Consider the following 16,943-nt stretch of genomic DNA (forward strand, 5'->3'; position numbering starts at 1 on the left):
TTGCATATCTTACACTCGGACTACTCAGTTTGTATATTTTGCTTATTTTTTCATAGTTCCACACAACTTCTTCCTGTTTTCTCGATTGATCTGTGTTCAGTTTTTCAAGGCCTATCCACTGTGTCAATTTATAACTAAATCTGAGGGGGGTGCGATGGGGAGGTTCCCTTGTCAGTAACTGTAAAGAATTTTAACTTAGGAAAAGTTAAAATCAAAAATCATCTTGCATTATGTTATTTTAAATACATTTATTATGCTTCCAAAACATAGTTAAAGCATTATTACAAAGGCAAATAATACTTACAATACAAAAAGAGCAGCTGCATGCTCACTGGTTCAAAAAATGGTTCAAATGGTTCTGAGCACTATGGGACTTAACATCTGTGGTCATCAGTCCCCTAGAACTTAGAACTACTTAAACCTAACTAACCTAAGGACATCACACACATCCATGCCCGAGGCAGGATTCGAACCTGCGACCGGAGCGGTCACCCGGTTCCAGACTGAAGCGCCTAGACCGCACGGCCACACCGGCCGGCCTGCATGCTCACTGCTCAAAAACCAAAACCAGACTGACTCCTCCTGCCAACATGGCAGCCACCCTCTATACATTCTTAACAATCCTCGGCATTGTTTAAGATGAACATCTTATTAATTAACAATTAAAATTTTTACAAAATAACTGGAAAATACATATATAACCGTATGTCTGCTCAGTACAGTAAGTACACTACGATATTAGTACACGTCTGTTAATTCTTTCGAGAATAAACTCTCAAATAAGAAATTATAATAATACATTTATATTTTCTATTAATTACTGGAGACTCCCTTCATCGGAATTTTTCCCTTCATTTACAGAACTTCTACACTTTGAACTGCAATAGATTAAACAGTTATTTTCTGAGTTATAAGTTTTTCTGGATGTGTTACATATTTTGTTTACATGTGCAATCCTGCATTAGACTGGGAATTGTTCATTTAAACAGGCCTCAATTGGCTGTTACGTTTCAAACTGAGCTGATAGGTCTTCAGCAAACTTACCACAGCTTAAGAACACAGTTGTATATTGCAGAACAGTAGCACAATACTACGCCGTGACAAACGCCTACCTATTCAGAGCTGGATTTACGTCCAGCCAAAGTGGCACACATCACAGAAATCTAAAATAAAAATGTCTTTGTGTTTATACGCCATTTAACTTTCTTCATTGTATAGAAAGTGAACGTGATGTTAAACATTGTAAGGTAACAGATCGAGATAGAGGCATTGTGTTATACAGTACATCTGTTTAGAATACCACCAGTCCAATTCGATTCCATGCGTATACAGGGTGAGTCATGTAAGACATAACACCCATTTTATTTTGTGAACGGTTACACATATTGCGTTTTCGGCAATGTTAACCGTCGAGGTGCACTATTTTTTGTATCGTTTACGTTTTTAGTGTTGGTATCAACGGAGATATTGAAGAAAGTACCTTTTTTTTTTTAAATGGAACCGTATACTTTAATAACCGCGTTCGATAGCTCTTGAGAAGACAATTACAGTGATGTAGCGTTTGTTAATGTTGACGTTGAAACATGTCGTAAAAAGAATTCGAGAAATGTGCTAGAATTTGAGAGCACGGTGTCAGGAATCGGTATAAGTGGAGCAGACACCGCTGAGCACAGCTCTCGTGGGACGTAATGTCAGAATGTCAACACATTTGCCCACTTACTTGTCTGCAGTGCACGACGCTCATTTCTGCATCAACATTCATTACATGGAGACATGTACACTAATGAGGAGAAGTTGATATACTATTTTTGTATGGTGAATGTATAAGAAATGCCGCAAAAACGGTACAACGATATAAAGCTATCTATCCGGATCGCCAATGTCCGACGCTCCAGGCAATAGCACGCATTATTAAGTCGCTAGTGCGGACAGGCTGCTCGAACGTCAAAAAGAGAACAAGAAAGAAGACCGCAACTGACAGAGAACACGAAGAACCTGTTATGGCTACGACGCTAATGAATCCACACAGTGCAATAGACATAATTTTGATAACTTTCCTTATGTCTTGATCACATTTTTATTTTTCCTGCAATCTTACACGTTTCGACTTTACGTCATTTTTAAAGGCTACAATTTACAACACGAAATTGCTATCAGAAGATACGAAAATCTGATGCATTTTGCCATTGATAAGAGATATGTTGTTGTCGCAGCATTACAAATAGTTTACAGAATTTCTAATATGTCAATATTAATATTGTGTACCCCTTCACCCATCCCCCCCCCCCCCCCCCCCCCCGTTCTGTAACTTGCGCCATGGCGTTCTATAATGTTTGTTATTCATAGAAAAATGGTTTTACAGTCGTGAAACCACAGAAGATCTCATGTACGCTATCTTAAGTGTACCAGCTTTAAGTAATTCCCTTCCAGACCTCTAGTAATCGCTACAGTTTTAACTTTTAATTTTATTAAAATTTTATAACTTTCACTGATGATAGTAACTGATGTACTGCAAGTTGTAAAAGAACAAAAGATTTGTTAGTTAACAGACAATTGACCCCATCGCCGATCAGCGCGTTCTTCTAATGTGTTAGCTAAAAAAAAAAAAAAAAAATCTGTTACATATTGTTTTGTAATGTAATACCCTTCAGTAAAACACTGTAAATTGCTTTCCATGTTTACTGATGAAACTGTTTTATGCGATGTAACGGTGAACATTATGGTTGTAAACAGAAACAAATTGCAGCCTGTACCAAGTACTCTGCGCCGCCTAGTGGTCGCTACACTTGGTCCAAAATTTTCCCCTGATATCAGTTCGCACTTGTCTCGTGATCGAGAATGCTGACACGATACAATGTATCGAATGAACAATTTTATATGACTGGCATAACACCGGTAAGCCAGGAAGCCATATTCTTGTCGTTGTGATATGTCTTTTATCAATGGTAACATGTATCGTATGTTCATACCTTCTGATACCAGTTTTGTGTTGTATTTTTTAGTTTTTAAAAATGACGAGAAATCGAAACGCGGAAGATCGTTGGAAACATAAAAACGAGAAGTTACCAAAAGTGCATTCAAATAGCCGCATCGTGTCGCAGCATTTTCATGCAAATTGCAGCTGCTGCAAGGCATATTGCCAAGGAATGTGGAATAGGCCAGACGAGTGTCATTCGCATTCTGCACGGATAGAGTTTCCGTCCCTATCATCTGACACTACATCAAGCACTCGACGACCGTGATTTCGAACGTCGTACACAATTTTGTCGGTTTGCCGTTCAGGAAATGAGAGACGACACTACGTTTTCACGACGTGTGCTCTTTACCGATGAAGCAACGTTCACACACCACGCTAATGTAAACCTGCATAACATACACTACCGTGCAGCCGAAAATACACACAGGCTTCGCCAGGTGCAACATCGACGGCCGTGGAGCGTAAATATATGGTGCGGCATCGTAGGAAAATACATTGTGGGGCCTTACTTCATCTCAGGCGTTCAAAATGGACATTCGTACACACACTTTATGACGAATACTCTCCCGGTTCTTCTAGACGAGATACCACTGGAAACTCGACAGTTTATGTGGCTGCAACACGACACTCGTCCAGTTCACTCGTCCCGTGCTGCAACGATTATACTGAATGAGAACTTCGCTGGACTCGCTGGACGTTGGACAGGACTTTTTAAATTCGGTTGTTAAGTGGCCTGCGAGATCTCCTGATTTGACTCCTCTTGATTGATTTCTTTGGGGAGCACTCAAAGATGTAGTCTATGACGAATACGCTGCTACGTCAGGAGATATGAGTTTTCGAATCGTCACTGCGTGCTCTGTCATGTCATCCTTTTTGATTACATCTGTCCATCGTTCTTTCGAACGGCGATTGCAAGCGTGCCTTTCAGTCCATGGTCACCAGTCTGAATACATACTTAAATAATGGATAAAGTTATCTTTTTGAAACAAATTTATGTTATGTGATTTGGATGGCTGCGAAATCATTGTTAGTAAATTGTTTATTCTTTTAGGTGCGCGAAATAGCACTGCTATGTCAAATAGGTCGACAGTGTCAATTGCACATAGCGGTTGAAAATGTCATTAATCGTTTACGTTCAGCATGAAAAGACGTTTCGTTAAGAAGAGTATGTTTAATAAAATGCTTAGTTCAACGAATGTATTCCATATCATATAATTTAGAGCAGTTTAGGTAGAGACAGTTGTCCGACAGCACGTATTTTTCCCCTAAGAAGCACACAGCCACATACAGGAAAAGCTAGGTCAAATTTTCCTTCTAACATTTAGGTATTTATACAGCAGTTACTTTTTGCAGCGCATAAGACCACTTTTATTTTTGAAAAATAAACGGTAGATTTCACTGTTTCAGCTTACGTAAATAAGGATTCACAAATGGGAAATAATCTTCAAATGGTTCAAATGGCTCTGAGCACTATGGGACTTAACTTCTGTCATCAGTCCCCTAGAACTTACAACTGCTTAAACCTACCTAACTTAAGGACATCACAGACATCCATGTCCGAGGCAGGATTCGAACCTGCGATCGTAGCGGTCGCGCGGTTCCAGACTATAGCGCCTAGAACTGCACGGCCACCCCGGCCGGCGGAAATAGTGTTCCTAAGGCCTTTTGTGACATGCTACGTTCTAGCCTATGCCCTATTTCGATGTGCAACATTTGTAATTGAACCTGCATATAGGTCGTAAGTTGGTTCAAGGGGAAATAAAGCCTTATTCTCTTAGCGCAGGAATGCCTTACGGTATACAACTACGCCGCCTCATCAGAGACGCCTGCTTAGCAGCGTTTTCACCGCGAATGTCCTTGCGGACTTCCCTGGACTCACATTCTAGGACATTTCTCGAATTTTCTTGTTGTTGTGGTCTTCAGTCCTGAGACTGGTTTGATGCAGCTCTCCATGCTACCCTATCCTGTTCAATCTTCTTCAACTCCCAGTACTTACTGCAACCCACATCCTTCTGAATCTGCTTCGTGTATTCATCTCTTTGTCTTCCTCTATGATTTTTACCCTCCACGCTGCCCTCCAATGCTAAATTTGTGATCCCTTGATGCCTCAGAACATGTCCTACCAACCGATCCCTTCTTCTTGTCAAGTTGTGCCACATACTCCTCTTCTCCCCAATTCTATTCAATACTTCATCATTAGTTATGTGATCTACCCATCTAATCTTCAGCATTCTTCTGTAGCACCGCATTTCAAAAGCTTCTATTCTCTTCTTGTCCAAACTATTTATCGTCCATGTTTCACTTCCATACATGGCTACACTCCATACAAATACTCTTAGAAACGACTTCCTGACACTTAAATCTATACTCGATGTTAACAAGTTTCTCTTCTTCAGAAATGCTTTCCTTGCCATTGCCAGTCTACATTTTATATCCTCTCTACTTCGACCATCATCAGTTATTTTGCTCCCCAAATAGCAATACTCATTTACTTCTTTAAGCGTCTCATTTCCTAATCTAATTCCCGCAGCATCACCCGACTTAATTCGACTAGATTCCATTATCCTCATTTTGCTTTTGTTGATGTTCATCTTATACTCTCCTTTCAAGACACTACCCATTCCATTCAACTGCTCTTCCAAGTCCTTTGCTGTCTCTGACAGAATTACAATGTCATCGGCGAACCTCAAGGTTTTTATTTTTCTCCATGGATTTTAATACTAACTCCGAATTTTTCTTTTGTTTCCTTTACTGCTTGCTCAATATACAGATTGAATAACATCGGGGAGAGGCTACAACCCTGTCTCACTCCCTTCCCAACCACTGCCTCCCTTTCATGCCCCTCGACTCTTATAACTGCCATCTGGTTTCTTACAAATTGTAAATAGCCTTTCGCTCCCTGTATTTTACCCCTGCCACCTTTAGAATTTGAAAGAGAGTATTCCAGTCAACATTGTCAAAAGCTTTCTCTAAGTCTACAAATGCTAGAAACGTAGGTTTACCTTTCCTTAATCTTTCTTCTAAGATAAGTCGTAAGATCAGTATTGCCTCACGTGTTCCAACATCTCTACGGAATCCAAACTGATCTTCCCCACGGTCGTCTTCCACCAGTTTCTCCATTCGTCTGTAAAGAATTCGCGTTAGTATTTTGCAGCTGTGACTTATTAAACTGATAATTCGGTAATTTTCACATCTGTCAACACCTGCTTTCTTTGGGATTGTAATTATTATATTCTTCTGGAAGTCTGGGGGTATTTCGCCTGTCTCATACATCTTGCTCACCAGATGGTACAGTTTTGTCAGGACTGGCTCTCCCAAGGCCGTCACTAGTTCTAATGGAATGTTGTCTACTCCCGGGGCCTTGTTTCAACTCAGGCCTTTCAGTGCTCTGTCAAACTCTTCACACAGTATCATATCTCCCATTTCATCTTCATCTACATCCTCTTCCATTTCCATAATATTGTCCTCAAGTACATCGCCCTTGTATAGACCCTCTATATACTCCTTCCACCTTTCTGCATTCCCTTCGTTGCTTAGAACTGGGTTTCCATCTGAGCTCTTGATAGTCATACAAGTGGCTCTCTTTCTCCGAAGGTCTCTTTAATTTTCCTGTAGGCAGTATCAATCTTACCCCTAGTGAGATAAGCCTGTACATCCTTACATTTGTCCTCTAGCCATCCCTGCTTAGCCATTTTGCACTTCTTGTCTATCTCATTTTTGAGACGTCTGTATTTCTTTTTGCCTGCTTCATTTACTGCATTTTTATGTTTTCTCCTTTCATCAATTAAATTCAGTATTTATTCTGTTAACCAAGGAGTTCTACTGGCCCTCGTCTTTTTACCTACTTGATCCTCTGCTGCCTTCACTACTTTATCCCTCAGAGCTACCCATTCTTCTTCTACTGTACTTCTTTCCCCCATTGCTGTCTATTGTTCCCTTATGCTCTCCCTGAAACTCTGTACAACCTCTGGTTCTTTCAGTTTATCCAGGTCCCATCTCCTTAAGTTCCCACCTTTTTGCAGTTTCTTCAGTTTTAATCTACAGTTCATAACCAATAGATTGTGGTCAGAGTCCACATCTGCCCCTGGAAATGTCTTACAATTTAAAACCTGGTACCTAAATCTCTGTCTTACCATTATATAATCTGATAGCTTGTAGTATCTCCAGGATTCTTCCATGTATATAACCTTCTTTCATGATTCATGAACCAAGTGTTAGGTATGATTAAGTTATGCTCTGTGCAAAACTCTACCAGACGGCTTCCTCTTTCATTTCTTAGCCCCAATCCATATTCACCTACTATGTTTCCTTCTCTCCCTTTTCCTACTCTCGAATTCCAGTCACCCATGACTATTAAATTTTCGTCTCCCTTCACTACGCCAACATTAATAAACGGTAAATTACTGTAATTTTCTTCTCAACGGTTATCTAATGCACTTAGCTGTAAAAGGTATTCAATACTATTCAGAAAAATGTACTTGCTTCAATATCTCCGTTGATACCAGTGCTAAAAACATTAACCAAGCAAAAACATACGCCCCTCTCGAGGCTCTAACTCTTGTCGAAAATCGCGTTTCGGTATGTGTTTCCGTCCGCGAAATAAAAGGCGTATTACGTCTTACGTGACTCACCCTGTATACATGAATATGGTTAAATTTCTACATTTAAACTTACATTAATTACCCGAGATGCTACCTTTGGCAGGTTGCATTGTCTTTGAACTGTTCATGTATTTTATGCAGCGCACAACACTGTGAAATGTGTTCATATCCAAGAACGTTTAGCGTTTTATTAAGCCCAATAAGTGAACCACACCCTAACGATGAAACACACCCTCATACCGTAGCACCACCCTCTTCGTACTGAATTCATAATCATCCATCATCATCATCATCATCAAGGTCATCATCATGTTCGCCCCCGGTAGCTGAGTGGTCAGCGCGTCAGAATGTCAATTCTAGGGGCCCGGGTTCGATTCCCGGCTGGGTCGGAGATTTTCTCCGCTCGGGGACTTGGTGTTGTGTTGTCCTAATCATCATCATTTCATCCCCATCGACGCGCAAGTCGCCGAAGTGCCGTCGAATTGAAAGACTTGCACCCAGCGAACGATCTCCCGACGGGAGGCGGTAGTCACACGACATCATCATCATTCCTGACAGTGGCTAGATTGGACTGTGTAAAAACTGGCCTGTGTAAAATTTGGGACTTTGTACGGGTGCTGATGACCGCGCAGTTGAGCGCCAGAACAAACCGAACATCCTCATCTTCACCTTCGTACTGGGTTTTTGGCTCCATAAACAACGGCAGGTAACGTTCTCCACGCATTCACCAAACCCAAACCCTTCCTTTCGACTGCCACAGGGGACAGCTGGATTCATCACTCCCAATCACTCGTTTCCAGTCATCCACAACCTACTGGCGTTGATCGTTACATCAGCTCAAGCGTCGCTTTAATAATGACTACAGGAATGTGTCGCTTACGTGGAGCTGCTCGACCACTGCATTCCGCTGTTTTTAACCCCCTAAGCGCAGTCGAATTTTTACGACCGCCTTCCGCAACGTTCGACGGACGCTGTCGTCTGCACATGAAGTATGTCTGCTCTTGGTTTTTCTGTGCCTGTTCCTTCGCGTATCCACTTGACAACAACGTGGTGAAATGTAGTGATGAATTTGTTACTCAGGTTACAAGAACGCCCGACTCAAACCTCCAGAAATGTCTCAGTTTAGTCGGCGAGTCCGTAGATGGTGGTATAAGGAGCGTACAGTACAGATGGCCACGCTTTCCCACCCGAGTTTTGCGATACTTGAGTCAGTCCGTCCTTCAACTGACTTAAGTGAGCCGCCGCGTAGGAATTCTTCCTACCCGTTATTTGTAGATGCTCTCGTGATTTTATGTCCCCTTGCAGAGCCGTAGCACCGCCGTCGGATTCTGATAGTGCAATGATACTGTCTGTGTTTTACGTAACGAAGTGGAAAGAAGTATTTTGTGCAAATGATTTTTACACGGGATGCCTTTATGGTGCGTTCATTTCAGAAACACCATAAAATGAACTTCTTCACAGTGATTGTGAGCTAACTATTAACGGTACCAGAGCATGGTCTGCCTATGACTAGATCGAAAGGCATACTATTGACGACTGGCGACTAGGCGCCAAATCTGTAACTTGATCGGACAATCGGTATAGTCCGTATAAGATCGTACGTCTTCGGTTATGCCAAAGCTATTCCTCTATTTATTGATATTGTCTATTCCTGGCACCGTAAAATTACTGGAAGATAGTATTTACGACCCGTAGACTACTCCTAATGTCTGAGTGGCAAAAGGTAATTTTTTTAGCAAATATTTATTAAATGACAATTACTTGATTTCCACCAGAATAAATGCAATCTCTTTGCTGAAGTCACGTGCGATTTCTGCCTCGGCACCTCATCCCGCTAGCTCTGAAAGCGCCAGATGGCCAATCTCTCTGCTAGCGAGCGTGGGACTCTACAGCTCTATCCTTACTACAAACGTACTGCAGTGCTGATACATTCACATCACATAACATGAAGGGCTTATTTCAATAGTGGTACACGTCCATTACTCCACTTTCCTGTCTATATTGCTTCTGAAATTAATGAGCCAAACAAACAGAAAGCAAGGTTCATCTCTAGCGAGAAACCATATGCTTGAATATTTCTGGTATCTCAACTGAAGATTTTTCGGCGCTCATTTAACTATAGGACTCTGTATCTCAATATGAACAAAAATGGACTTGTACCACTATTGAAATAAGCCCTTCATATGTAAAACAGCAAATCTGGAAATTAAAATGCACTCTTATCTGAAAATAAGTGGTACCTTACAAGATAACATCCAATGACTAGTCCACGTTCGAAGTCACTGAGCTCTTCCGAGCAGTGCCGGCCTCTGTGACCGAGCGGTTCTAGGCGCTTCAGTCCAGAACCACGCTGCTCCTACGGTCGCAGGTTCGAATGCTGCTCGGGCATGGATGTGCCTGATGTCCTTAGGTTAGATAGGTTTAAGTAGTTCTAATTCTAGGGGACTGATGACCTCAGATGTTAAATCCCATAGTGCTCAGAGCCATTTGAACCATCTCCCGAGCAACCCATTCAACTGTTATTGCATCTCTACTGACAACACAATACCACGTGTCGCTTTTCACACAGGCAGATCCACCTCTCGTGATATCTAATGGCCACTTCCACATTATACAGGGTTTTCGGATATTTTTGATGAGGTAGTGTAACATAGCACGTCCTGCTAACAATCAAAGCAGTATAACATGGTGGAGACGAGCTTACCAGTAATCACGATTGCCCAAAATGCAAGGCAGACAACTTAAACATTTTTACACAGGTGATGAGGTCTTCTCGTATCTATAGGTTTCAGGATTTTTTTATGAAAGTCAACGTCGTTAACACATCATTACACGAAAATGTAGACTGCGGTAAAATAGAAAAACAGGTAACTGGTAGCATCCGGAAAGTGATGCTATAGAACAATGCTGAAAATTACGTGGACAAATTAAGTACGTTGCGAAGGAGAGTGAAGAGATTAGGCGAGAAAAGACGTCTTACGAGGCGAAGGGATAGACTCTCCAAACCCGTGATATCACTTACAACAGGAAATTTCTTATCGTCGGAAGGAGCAGTCGTACGAAAATTTGTAGTGGTAGACAACGATGAGAACGTGGAAAACTGTGGGTGTGTGATGTAGCAGGCACATAAACATGAAACGATGACATATGGATAATTGGAAGGTAACAAAATTAAGGACTGTAAATAGAGAAGTCCATATAGTGTTGTGTTTGTGTTTCGGAAGATCGGAGAGGGGAAATAGAAGACTATGAATAATTGTTCTGGATTGTCGATTGCTTAAGTCGAGACATATTGAAACGTCCTCTTAGAAAAATTATAAATGACTGTACTAGTAAACCTCTTACGTTATTTGATTTTCAAACAGCTGAACAAAATTGATCGTACTCAGACATTTCTCTCTTTACTTATTCTGATCATCACTAAACTGACACACAAAAATTTTAGCGCAACGCAATCTGACGTTCAATAATCCCTACAATAGAATGGCCCTGACTACAATAATCTATACGTTTCATGAAACACTTACCTCACAAAAGTCTTCGTTACTCGAACTACTGCAATTCAGCGAGGGCCAATACTGCCAGCTACATGAAAGATTCTAACTACTGAAGGCACTAACTACTGATAGGCATAGTTAGCAAATGAAAGATTTAGGTAGAGAACAAACAATGTATTTACCTTAATAATGTTCAAACGTCAGTATATATATATCAATTCATGACATCCATCTTCACAGATTTTCTTTTTCTGGCGGACACACGTCCAGATGGTCCGCTTATAGCAACCTCTCAAAAATCTGGCATCTCTGTTTCCGTATCCACCACTGCTGGCGGCTCACCTCCAACTGCGCAACGATACGCGCTGTTCACATCCAACTGCCCAACACTACAGTAGCGAATATTCGAACAATGAGTCCAACCAGCCACAGACTGCACACAGCACAGTCAGTGATTTTCATATATAGCGCTACGTGGCGTTACCAACATAAAAACCTAAACAGCCTCCTTACAATATAAAAATGTTACCAAAGTTGCACATCCAACAGAGAGGTAATTTTGTAACAGGTTAGCATGTCCTTATGCAGACGATAGGTGATTTTCTTACGTTAGTGTGACTACGATTTTCTTGTTGCCACTTAGTAACTTTTCATATAACCTTATGATCAAAGCCTTGAAATTTCTCTGATATATAACCAGTCCTCACATCACTGAAATGTACGTATGAAACACATTTTTGTTTCCAGTATTGGTTAAAAACAGTCTTGTCTGCAGTTTTAGTTTTTTTATTTTTCAACGACGCGTTTCGCCTTATTTAGGCATTAAAAAAAAACTAAAACTGCAACCAAGACTGTTTTTAACGAATATTGTTAAGCACTGGTTTGCTGTATGCAACATATGGATTGGAAGAAGTTCTTTGTTGTTTTCAGAAGGTGTATCAGCCTTTTCTGAACATTAACATCTGTCTAGGCTGAGATGGCTACGCCTCTAAGGACGTTTGATATTAACCTAGGGGCTAACACCTATTGAATAATAACAGCACATTGACCCACATTTCAAACAGCAGTTGCACGTCATCTGTTGACTTCTTAGCGCTCTTCCAGTAGTGAGATCATCGGAGGCAATATTCACCAAGTTTACTACAAATTTGGAAGAAGCTCGTTTTGTCTTGTAAAATGAAACAATCACCTATTCATCCGAACAGAGAAATGTTTAGATTTCGTATGTACACTCCCATATTAGTTTGCAGTTGGATTTTTTTCACATGCATACGTTTTAGACTATTTGTTGATTACTCAACTGTGCTAAATATCTTACGATGTGCTTCTAGAGAGAACGTGAAAAAAAGCTAATTCTTTACGCAGAAATATCTATGCGCTCGCTCATGTATAAAGCTAACTCTATGCAGCAGCTTTTTTCGCTGCATTTATTTGTGTATTTTTCTTTACTGCAAGGTCGTAAATGCTAAAGTGATCGCTGCTGTTGTCACAGACCACACAGCCATGCACACAGATGATGACTCTTCCTTACTTACGGCTCTGTGTACAGCAGTCGGAGGAAGGCAATGGCAAACCACCTCCGCTTGGATCTTGCCTAGCACGGCGGTGCGGATTTCCGCATCGTTCCCTACGCTCCTTGGGGTATGGGACCTCATCATCATCATCATCATCATCATCATCATCGTAATGTAATTACTGAAGTCATAACTGTGCTGCAAAAGGTATTATGATTTTCGAAAATATATCGAAGTACAAACGCAAAAAGGGTAAGAGGTAAACTTTAGACGCAGTTCATTAGAAAGATATCCCTCGTTATGCGCAGTACGCGGGTGGCTTGTTTGATAGTAACAATTATAAACAAAACAAGGTCGATCGGCTTCTAACTCATAATTTCTCTTCAGTCCCTTACTTACAGTGGACGTCGTTATTGTGTAAGCGTACTCTGGCTAACAGCACACGTTCACATAAGAGAATTGCTCTATTGTTTCAAGCAGTAGATTGTTCCCAAGTTTGCGTAAGGATGATGACAGCGCTTGTTCACATAAACAAGTTGCCACATGGCTGCCAACACACGAAAGAGACTCTGGCGCACGCTTTGCTAGAGTTGGGCTGTCATCTAGCAGTAAGCATCCATCACGTTAGGTTGATTCTCTTTTATCATTCCCTCGTTTCGCTAAATTTATAAAATGAATCTCAACCGTAATTTTTTTTTTTTTTTCGAATCTGTATACCAAGCAGCATTTGTGAACTTTAGCAAACCGACAAAAGACGGATGACAAAATTATTTTCTTGCTACAGATTTAAAACATCACGGAACTATGTGACAGAGCGAAACTGTGTCCTGGACCGGGATACGAACCCGGAACCCCGCCTTTCGCAAGACATTGTCTTACCATGTGACACATCGAAACCTGCCCTCGTATTTTTTATACAGGAAGAATATATTGAAAGAAATGCACTGTCAAAATTTTTGCTGCTGAGACGCACTGCAAGTGCTTTTTTTAAAAATATGATAAAGTTATTCACATTTACCGCACGAAGACCAATTAACAACGACAGTTTCTACAGCCCTACCTCTCTACAACCGATCGGGGAGTATGGACGTAGCGCCGCCTAACTCGAAGTCCAAAGTGTACACCCGTGAATTTTAAGTACTTCAAACACACCAAGAATGTCTCAGATCAGTAGATTTTTAAATAACTTGCAGTTTATATCGTTAGTTAAATTGCTGTGCTGCAAAACCAAGACAGCATATGATATTACATTCCAGACGACTTTCATCAATTTGGATTTTAATGTGTTGACATGAAATATTTTATAACAATTTCTGATGTACGTGTGTTACGATAATTTCCGAAAAAGTATGTTTTACTAACAATGAAACAGGTCCTTGCTTATTCCTTGTAAATATCACCAGAATTCGAACTGTCTATTGGATAACGAAAACCAACCATTTTCCTTACTCCAAGCATAACTGACAAAATATTAATTTTTTCTCTATTGAATTTCCATTCCCCTCAGAGGGGGGGGGGGGGAGGAGCGGGCTAGCAGCAGCATAATAAGCCGCTACGCAGCCTACAGAAGAGTTTAAAAACATAATGAGTAGAGAATAAACAATAAAAACAGGCGAGAAAACGGTGACTGCTTAAAACTGTAACAGGACGAAAAGTTACGGAAGTTAAAATGTAGAAACAAATGGTTGTTGATGGTGATTAAAACGCAAAGTAATCAGACAGGCAAAATTAAAAAAAACATGGCAACAGTCTGATTTCTGTTCGCAAGAGTTAAAAAAACACACCTAGTGACAGGATGGTATATGTTCACAAAACGCAAAAAACAACATTGACCAATGACTTAAACACTGCACTATAAAGTAGACACTAAGGCAGACGGATGGGGGGTGGGGGGTGGAGGGACCCGGACAGGAGAGCGGGGGGGGGGGGGGGGGGGATGTATTCAGGGACTTCACAGTAATTACTAGGTTTGTTTATAAAGGATTGGAATGGAGTAAGAAATTATATAAATGTGTAGTGTCTGTTCTTTCGAACATGTCTGAAAGAACAGACACCACGAATTCATGTAATTGATTCGCCTTGATGGGCAATGAATCCACAAGCTTCTGTACGGATGCACATTTATGTTCGATCTCCAGCAGGAGTTTGAAATTGGCGAGCGCGGAGGACGCGGACAGGGACAGCCGGTAGGTGGTCCTGGGTGAGAATGTGGCTCGGCCGGGAAGTGTACCGAGATAGTCTGAGCGTTTGCGATAAAAACTGTGTCCAGGTGACGTAGTAGTTAACACAGCTGTCTAGTAAGCAAGAGGTCCTAGGTTCGAGTCCCGTTCTGGCACACATTTATACTTGTCACCGCCGACTCCGCATAAAGTCCCGAAGCAGTTGATATCATAAATCCTTCTCTTTCCTTTACTTTCTCCCTCTTTCAGTTTACGTAAAAAGAAGTAAGAAATGGTCATGCCAATTGTGCTGCATACCTGGCATACTTGATGACATTCGTAAAATGTGGGTGATACAAACTGACAGTGCAGAAGTGACTGAAGTTCAACAGAGCTGTTCTGCTGATAAACCCATAATCAAGTAGAACTATTGGAAATTGTGGTGTCACCGCCAGACACCACACTTGCTAGGTGGTAGCCTTTAAATCGGCCGCGGTCCGTTAGTATACGTCGGACCCGCGTGTCGCCACTATCAGTGATTGCAGACCGAGCGCCGCCACACGGCAGGTCTAGAGAGACTTCCTAGCACTCGCCCCAGTTGTACAACCGACTTTGCTAGCGATGGTTCACTGACAAAATACGCTCTCATTTGCCGCGACGATAGTTTAACATAGCCTTCAGCTACGTCATTTGCTACGACCTAGCAAGGCGCCATTGTCAGTTACCATTGATAGTGTGAATAATGTACCGGCAAGACCGACGTTCTTCATTAACGGATTAAAGTTAAGTATTCCACCAGCTACGTCCGTTTTTCTAAATTATAATTTCCTTGCCCTGTGCCAGACCTCATGTCAGCCTGCGTGAGCTAAAACGCGTGCCTTTCGGCCTCCTTCTAGTAACACGGTGTTGGCTCTCCTGCCAACCAAAACAGAAATTATACTATTCGACAATTTTCTGAAAAATTCTTAACACTGTGAAAAAATTTGTTTATCCAGAGGATGACTCTCATTATTAATTCCGGGTGGAATCCGATTTATATTAATAATCTTCTTGTGGTCCTCCTAAAGGTAGAGGTTCACGCCAAGACCCCACCAAAACCACTATATTATTTTCTGTTAGTGGTAAGAAGGTGTTTCGGACGTAATACTGAAAAGTATTCTCCCTCATGTTTCCAGATTTTGCTGCATAGATGACAAGACTTTTGCAAGTAAACGGTCGTTTTCTGAGTGACTGGTCTCAGACTCAGCTTTTTGGGGGAGAATGATAACCTTCGTTTTTACATCAGCTACGATTTTCCCTACACTTTTACCTGTTAATGACATCCCCTCTACACGCCTACTCGAGGTAAACTTCGTTTTCTGCTATTTCCTTTTCGTACTATTTCCTAAGTATTATTAACCAGGCCGAAGAAGCCTGGAAATGACCGATGTTCATCTGACTTGCAATTCAGAGGACACAGTCTCATACCTTCCTCAGTAACAGTACACTCACTCTCATAAGCAGTTCTTTGGAATAGTCTTTCTTTCACGCTTTTGCGAGTGACGCATATTTCATACATCTTGTGAATCGGTCTTCTACAACACTGGCCATTAAAATTGCTACACCAAGAAGAAATGCAGATGATAAACAGGTATTCATTGGACAAATATACTATACTAGAACTGACATGTGATTACATTTTCACGCAGTTTGGGTGCATAGATCCCCAGAAATCAGTACCCAGATCAACCAACTCTGGCCGTAATAACGGCCTTGATACGCCTGAGCATTGAGTCAAATAGAGATTGGATGGCGTGTACAGGTACAGCTGCCCATGCAGCTTCGACACGATACCACAGTTTCATCGAGAGTAGTGACTGGTGTATTGTGACGAGCCAGTTGCTCGGCCACCATTGACCAGACGTTTTCAATTGGTGGGAGAACTGGAGAACGTGCTGTCCAAAGCAGCAGTCAAACATTTTCTGTATCCAGAAAGGCCCGTACAGGACCTGCAACATGCGGTCGTGCATTATCCTGCTGAAATGTAGGGTTTCGCAGGGATCGAATGAAGGGTAGAGCCACGGCTCGTGACACAACTGATATGTAGCGTCCACTGTTCAAAGTGCCGTCAATGCGAACAAGAGGTGACCGAGACGTGTAACCAATAGCACCCCATACCATCACCCCGGTTGATACACCAGTACGGCGATGACGAA

The sequence above is a fragment of the Schistocerca piceifrons genome, chromosome 3 (genome assembly GCF_021461385.2).
Source record: "Schistocerca piceifrons isolate TAMUIC-IGC-003096 chromosome 3, iqSchPice1.1, whole genome shotgun sequence".
Classification (NCBI taxonomy): domain Eukaryota; kingdom Metazoa; phylum Arthropoda; class Insecta; order Orthoptera; family Acrididae; genus Schistocerca; species Schistocerca piceifrons.